This window comes from Cebus imitator, unplaced genomic scaffold (genome assembly GCF_001604975.1).
Source record: "Cebus imitator isolate Cc_AM_T3 unplaced genomic scaffold, Cebus_imitator-1.0 Scaffold8, whole genome shotgun sequence".
Classification (NCBI taxonomy): Eukaryota; Metazoa; Chordata; class Mammalia; order Primates; family Cebidae; genus Cebus; species Cebus imitator.
Window position 1 is genome coordinate 10,146,533 of NW_016107323.1, and position 7,553 is coordinate 10,154,085.

Sequence of the window (7,553 nt, forward strand, 5' to 3'; positions counted from 1 at the left end):
TAGGTACCATCTTCACCTCCAGTTCACAGACAAGGAACTGACTCCCCGGGGATCACACAATTCCCAAGTGATTGGGCCCAACATCAGCAGTGTTGCGTGTTCCGTGTTTATTATTCACTAAACCCTCTATGTGTATCACTGGGCATATTCCACCAAACAGTTGTACCGCGTGCACGTTACAGATGGGGAAGCCGAGGCTGGGAGAGCTATGGTGCCTTCTCAGAGTTACCCAGGGAAGAGTAGACATTGGCGTCCATACCTGTCCGATTCCAAAGTCTGTGCTGAGATGTCTTAGGATTTTTAGAGGGATTCAGAGTCCATCAGTCCTTGTCCCAGTCCATGCCCACCTCAGGTGGTGGCTCGAGCAAGCATCAGCTGCCCGTCCAAAGTATTTCCCCATAGGCTGCACCTGAAATATCACCATCACTCTGGGTTAATACTACGGTTTGCACACTGGGCTCCAGGGACTTCTGGGGTGACCTGGAATCACGGGAATGGGGAAGTAGAAAGCCAGGCAAACAGCAGTCTGTTTCTCTGCCCTTGTTTTAACCAGAGCAGCCCTTTTTGGAAACACTTTTTTATGAACTGGCTTTCCCAGTAGGATTTTATTATTTTATCCCAGCTCATATCAAGTTTGGAGATTCTTGGGCTGAGATGTCCCAGACCACAGGATAGCGACCCAGTGAGCTGCCGTTGGGTGCCCACGCTGGACCCCAGGTTCAGTCCGTCTGAGCAGAGGACCAAGCCCTGTGGGGTGGCAATGAGAGGAAAGATCAAAGACCTTGAACTTGGCATAGACCAGAAGAGAAAAAACCAGGGGGGTGTGGACTGTGGCCCACAGAGGAAGAGAGGCCCCCCCAAACCAACTGTGCTTCAGTCACCATGGCATGGCCAGGGAATTGATAGTAATGGCCAGAGATCACCAAAGTTCAGATCTGGATGTGACCTTTTGGGTCACTGCACCCAGGTCACCCCTTTTATTGTGAGCAACAAAAGCCTGGGAAAAGGAAAGGTCAGGACCCTGAACTAGGCATGCTATTCATCTTTTGTCACTTTGAGAGTCTGACTTCCTGGGTTCAAATCCCCTCTTGGTCACTTCTTTTTTTTTTTTTTTTTTGAGACACAGTTTCACTCTGTTGCCCAGGCTGGAGTGCAGTAGCACTATCTCAGCTCACTGTACTCCACCTCCCAGGTTCAAGCAATTCTCCTGCCTCAGCCTCCTGAGTAACTGGGACCACAGATGCACACCACTATGCCCGGCTACTTTTTTTTTTTATTATTTTTTTTTTTATTTTTAGTGGAGACAGGGTTTCGTTATATTGCCCAGGCTTGTCTTGAACTCCTGACCTCAAGTGATCCTCCAGCCTCAACCTCCCAAAGTGCTGGGATTACAGGCTTAAGCCACCATGCCCATCCTGCTCTTGGCCGCTTCTGAGCTGGGAAATCTGGGATGAGTCCCTCTCCTTCCTTAAGCCTCAGTTTCAACATCTGTCAAATGGGGGCAGATCTTCCCACCGTGTGAAAACGCTGTGAACCTGAACACGGCATCTACACTGGCAGTAGTTCGGCCATGGCCGTTAGGACAACTTTTGCTCTCCAGGAGGAGTGTTGGCATACAGTGTGGGGAGCTGTAATTTTCCAGGGACGCTTCACGGTCACCACCACCTGCCTGCCTCACCCTTCCCTTCTCCGTTTCCACCTTTTCATTCCTCTCGGAGGAGAGGGCCATGGGGACACACGGGTGCGTCCTGTGTGACCTCAGCCTAGGGCAGGCCCAGTGCCAACAGAGAGGAGACTTGAGGGGGTCGAAGAAAACCCCCCAAACAACAGTAGAGTGGGTCCTAGAATGACAAGCCAGAGGGGGTGTGGGAGGGGACAGAACCAGGAAAATTCCAGGGACCTCTGCAGTAAGAATTTGAGGACCATCTCTCTGGGTTAGTGTTCTTATAACCCGCAAGTAGACTAGAAATCAGAAGATTGCAGCCAGAATTTTCTTATAGAATAAACTAGAATCGAAGAGTAGAGTAGGCATATGTAATACAGAGTAAAAATACGAATTGTTACGTGAAGGCACAGTGGCTCACGCCTGTAATCCCAGCACTTTGGGAGACCGAAGTGAGCAGATCACTTGAGCCCAGGAGTTCTAGAACAGCCTGGGCAACACAGCAAGACTCCATCTCTACAACAATAACAGAAAGTTAGCCAGGCAGGGTGGTGTGTGCTTGTAGTTCCAGTTACTCAGAAGGCGGAGGCGAGGATCGCTCGAGCCCAATAGGTCAAGGCTCATAGCACTGAGATAGAGCAAGACCCTGTCTCAAAAAAAAATTACTCCATGAATGTTTTGCGTCATTTCTGCATAGGTTGAATAGGTTGCCAGGTGAAATGAATTTCCTAGTCACTGACGAAATAGTTGAGTCCAGGCATAGTGGCTCACTTGGGAGGCCGTGGTGGGCGGATCACTCGAGGCCAGGAGTTGGAGACCAGCCTGGCCAACATGGTGAAACCCCATCTCTCCTAAAAATACTAAAATTAGCTGGGTATGGTGGTGCATGCCTGTAGTCCCAGCTACTCGGGAGGCTGAGGTGGGAGGATTGCTTGAACCTGGGAAGTGGAGGTTGCAGTGAGCTGAGATCACACCACTGCCCTCTATCCTGAGCAACAGAGTGAGACTCTGTCTCAAAAAATTAAAAAATAAAAGATACAGAGAGAGAGAGATTTGAAAGCTACTGTTCTAGAGCAGGCTGAAAATTACTCAGCTTTCATGGCCCAGTGTTAATTCTCCACATGTACTGGGGGTGTGTATCTGTAGAGCTGAACAAGACAGACAAGGCCCGTGTCCTCCCAGGGCATGCAGACAGATGGGGAGACAGCAAGTAAAGAGTAAACGGACAGGATCTCTGGAGCGAGACAGAAGTGCTAGGGAGCTGGCAGGACAGGGTGGTGTGGGAGTCCAGGGAAGATCCCTCTGAGGAGGTGGCCAGCTGTGGAGAATGGCTGTTCCAGGCCAAGGGAACAGCATGAGCAACTTCAAGGAGGCTCAGAGGGCGTGGTGTGTTTGGGGAAGGGCTAGAGGTGTGGGGAGGGCTGGGGTGAGAGGCACCAGCCAAAAGAAGGGCACTTCAGGCAGGGCACTGCCGGTGCACAGGGGCAGAGGTAGGAATGAATGCAGAAGGTTCTGGAGACCACCGGGGATCGAGGTGCCCTTTGGGAGCAATGGGGGCTGAAACTTTTTCCCAAATGGGGGTACAGGGCCAGGTTGGGTGGCCTCAGGGAAGCCTGGGCTTGATGCTTCATCAGTGGGGAGCTGGAGACTGTGCTTGGGCTCCAGAGGCCTGTAGTGAAAAGGAAGGTTTTTCTGTGGGGGTTCGGATCATTAAACACCTGCCAGAGCTCTGTTGTCTCCAGACACACGCCCCTTCCCCGAAGCCAACATCATTTCTCCTGCCCTCCCCTTGGGGACTGTTTCTGACCCTCCCTGAGCCCAGACACTGGCCTAGAAAACAGGAGCTGTGTGGTGGGGGAAACTTCCCCGGAGCTCCCTCATCCCTCCCACCTGCACAGATTCTGCCCAGCCTCACTCCAGCCCCTTTAACTGACCCTCCCCAGCCAGACAAGCCCAGCTTAAAGTCCCCAACTCCAAGAAACCCCCTGGGAAAAATCCCCCTGGCTCACGAGACCCTCGGAGCCTGTTGCTGGGGAAGGGGAGTAGGAGGAAGGAAGATGGGGTGGCAGACCCTGGCTTCTCCTGCCTAAAGCTTCCCATTGCTGAGACAGCTGAGGCCCACGTGCAGCCTATGAGGGGAAAGGGATGGAGGTGGGGGGTCTCTGTGGAGCCAGGCAGACAGGCCTACCCACTGTCACCCTGGTCCCCAACCCCCTCCCAGACCTCCCCACCCTGGTCTCTTTGTTTCTATGCCTTTGGTTTTTTTGTTTTTAGAGACAGGGCCTGGCTCTGTTGCTAAGGCTGGAGTGCAGTGATGCAGTCCTAGCTCCCAGCAGCCTCGAACTTCTGGCCTCAAGCAGTCCTCCCAATTCAGCCTCCCAAGTAGCTGGAACTACAGGCACACACCACCACGCCTAGCTAACTTTGTGCAATTTTTTGTAGAGACAGGCTCTCACTATGTTGCCCAGGCTGGTCTCGAACTCCTGGCCTCAAGCATCCGCCCGCCTCAGCCTCCAAAAGTGCTTGGATTACAGGTGTAAGCCATAGCGCCTGGCCTGTCTCTGTGACTTTAAGTCTATTAATTTGCTAGGGCAGCCAAAACAAAGTACCACAGACTGGGCAGCTGAAACCACAGAAATGCATTCTCTCTCTCTCATGTTCTTGAGACTAGAAGTCTGAGATCCAGGTGTCGCAGGTTGGTCCCTTCTGAGGCCTCTCTCCTCGACTTGTAGACGGCATCTCCTCCCTGTGTCCTCATGTGGTCTTCCCTCTGTACCTGTCTGTGTTATAATGGCCTCTTCTTAGAAGGGCGCCAGTCCTATCGGATTAGAGCCATCCTCCTGACCTCATTTTCACTTAATTACCTCTTTAAAAACCCTATCTGTAAATACAGTAGCATTCTGAGGTCCTGGGGGCTAAGATTTCAACACATGACTTCTGTGGGACATAGCTCAGCCTGTAACAATGTCTCTGTGTTTCTCTCCTTCGTAATTTGCCAATACTCTTTTTTTTTTTTTTTTTTTTGAAACAGTCTTGCTCTGTCACCCACGCTGGAGTGCAATGGTGCAATCTCAGCTCACTGCAACATTCACCTCCCAGGTTCAAGTGATTCTCCTGCCTCAGACTCCTGAGTAGGTGGGATTGCAGGCACCTGCCACCACACCTGGCTAATTTTTGTATTTTTAGTAGAGATGGAGCTTTGCCATTTTTCCCAGGATGGTCTCGAACTCCTGACCTCAAGTGATCCACCCACCTCAGCCTCCCAAAGTGCTAGGATTACAGGCGTGAACTACCATGCCTGGCCAAATGCCAATACTTTTAATGGCAAAAACCACAATATTTTTGCGCCAAACGATACCTCTGTGTGTCTTGGTCTCTTTCAGTCTTCCCGTGTCTCTGTCGCTCTGTGTCCCACGCTCTCTGTCTGTCTCTGTCTTCTGCTTCTTCCTCTCAGTCACTCTCTTCCCTTCCCTGGCTTCCTCCTCTCCACCCTCCTTCTCTCCCTTGCTGGACTCAGACATATCCCTAGCCCTTTACAGGTCCGGTGACCTTGGACCCACTTGGGGCTTGGCCTCTCTAACCTCAGTTTCTCCATCTGTCAGGCAGAGCTAAAACCACCACCTCTCACACGGGCAGACTCAGCAAGGATCAGCATGCAGCGGGGGTGTGGCCTCTGCAGAGATCGCCAATGTCATTCTCACCTCCATCCTCATCTCAGCCCTGGATGGACAACAGGGAAGGAGGCCCAGAGAGGGCGATTGGCTCATCTAGGGTCACACAGCCAGTGAGGACAGAGCATCCACCTGGCCAGGGTTTTTTCCACTTGCCCCTGTAACAGGGCGGGGAGCCAGCTGGCAGCCTAGCCCTGGGGGACATGCGGGGGTGGGGAAGATCCACCCTGTCCCCTGAGGGGTAAGTGTCCAGTGCTTTGGAACACAACTGTGGGGCAGAGGAACCACACTCAGAGTTTCCGCCCCACGTGGTGGGAGGGAGGACAGGGATAGCTGCAGGCCGGTTTCCATCTATTGAGCGCACCCTATGTTCCCCGCTCTCCATTTCATAGCGTGTATGTGGGGGGGGGGTGTGAGTGTGCGTGCGTGTGTGTGTGTGTGTGTGTATGTGTGTGTGAGACAGGGTCTCACTCTGTCACCCAGGCTGGAGTGCAGTGGCACAATTATAGCTCACTGTAACTTAGGCCTCCTGGGCTCAAGCAATCCTCCCACCTGAGCCTCTTAAGTAGCCGAGATTAAAGGCGTGCGCCACCCCACCTAGCTAATTTTTTGTTTTCATCGAGACAGGGTCTCACAATGTTGCTCAGGCTGGTCTCAAATTCCCAGCTCAAGCGATCCTCCTGCCTTGGCCTCCCAATGCCCTGGGATTACTGGCATGAGCCACCGTGTCTGGCCATTTACATGCATGTCTCTCTTAATTCTCACAGATACTCAACGTTGGCAGGTCCTATAATCCTCATTTTTCAAGTGAGGAAACTGAGGCTCCAAAAGACTAAGACATTTGCACAAGGTAACACAATTAGGACTCAGATTCAAAAACCCAAGTTGACCAGGGTATTAGGGATGCCCCGTCTCCAGCCAGCCTGTGCTGTTTCGGATCATGGTCCCAGAAGCCCCACCCTGATTCCTGTGTGACCCTGGCTGAGCTCATCTCCCTCTCTGGTCTTCAGTTTTTGCATCTGTGAAATGGAACTGGCAACACAGGCCCACATAGTCCATCATGAAGCCAGATGTCAAAGCACTTGGATTTATCAGGCCTGTACTTTTTTGGGGGGAGGGTGGGATGGAGTCTTGCTCTGTTGTCCAGGTTGGAATGTAGTGGCGAGATCTCTGCTCACTGTAACCCATGCCTTCCAGGCTCAAGCAATACTCGTGCCTCAGCCTCCCAAATAGCTGGGGTTACAGGCATGTGCCATCAACCAGGCTAATTTTTTATGTTTTTTGTAGAGACAGGGTTTCGCCATGTTCGCCAGGTTGGTCTCGAACTCCTGACCTCAAGCAATCTACTGGCCTCGGCCTCCCAAAGTGCTGGGATTATGAACATGAGCTATAGTGCCCAGCCAGGCCTGCACTCATTTAAATCCACCCTCTTCCCTCCCATCTCTACCAGACTTGTACAACATTGCCAAGCCGATCATTGCTAAAGAGATGTCATTTACGTTTCCATACCTTTGGCTCTTAGTTGAGCCTGAGAACTTCTTCCTGTTTACTGGTCCTGAGTGGTTCCTTCTTTTGCCAGTTACTTGCGTATTTCTTTGGCTTATCCTTCTCTGGAGCTGTTTATTGCTTCTTCATTAATTTACAAGTGCTCTTCCTGCATTAAGGGCATTAACCCTTTGTCATCTTTTCTGTAGTTTGCTGTTTCTTTTTCCCTTCTTTATAGCATATGCTCATCAGTTTTTTTAATTAATTAATCCATATTTATTAGTAACTTCTATGTGCCAGGCACTGTTTGGAGCTCTGGGGACACAGCAGTGAACTAAACAGACAGTCCTTGCTCTCTTGGAGCTCACAATCTAGTGGGAGACGAACATGAAACAGAATAAATTAATTCTAGAATACGGTAGAAAGTAGTAACTGCTACAGAAGAAAAATACAGAAGAGAAGGGGTGTAGGGAGTGATGAGAAGGAAAGGCCTCATAGAGAAGGTGACATCTGAGCAAAGATGGAAGGAGGTTAAAAAGCAAGGCATGGCAAGGCACAGAGGCTCACACTGGGATTATAAAGTACTGTAATCCCAGCACTTTGGGAGGCTAAGGCAGAAGGATCACTTGAGTCCAGGAATTTGAGACCAGCCTGAACAACATAGTAAGACTCCATCTTTAAAAAAAAGGGCCGGGCGCGATGGCTCAAGCCTGTAATCCCAGCACTTTGGGAGG

At 51.1% G+C, this 7,553-nt stretch overlaps 1 protein-coding gene across 1 annotated transcript in view; it reads left to right on the top strand.

Moving 5' to 3' along the window:
* Positions 1-7,553, top strand: part of DTX1 (deltex E3 ubiquitin ligase 1) — a 41,030-nt gene that overhangs the window by 21,420 nt on the left and 12,057 nt on the right. The gene's annotated exons all lie outside the window — the stretch shown is intronic.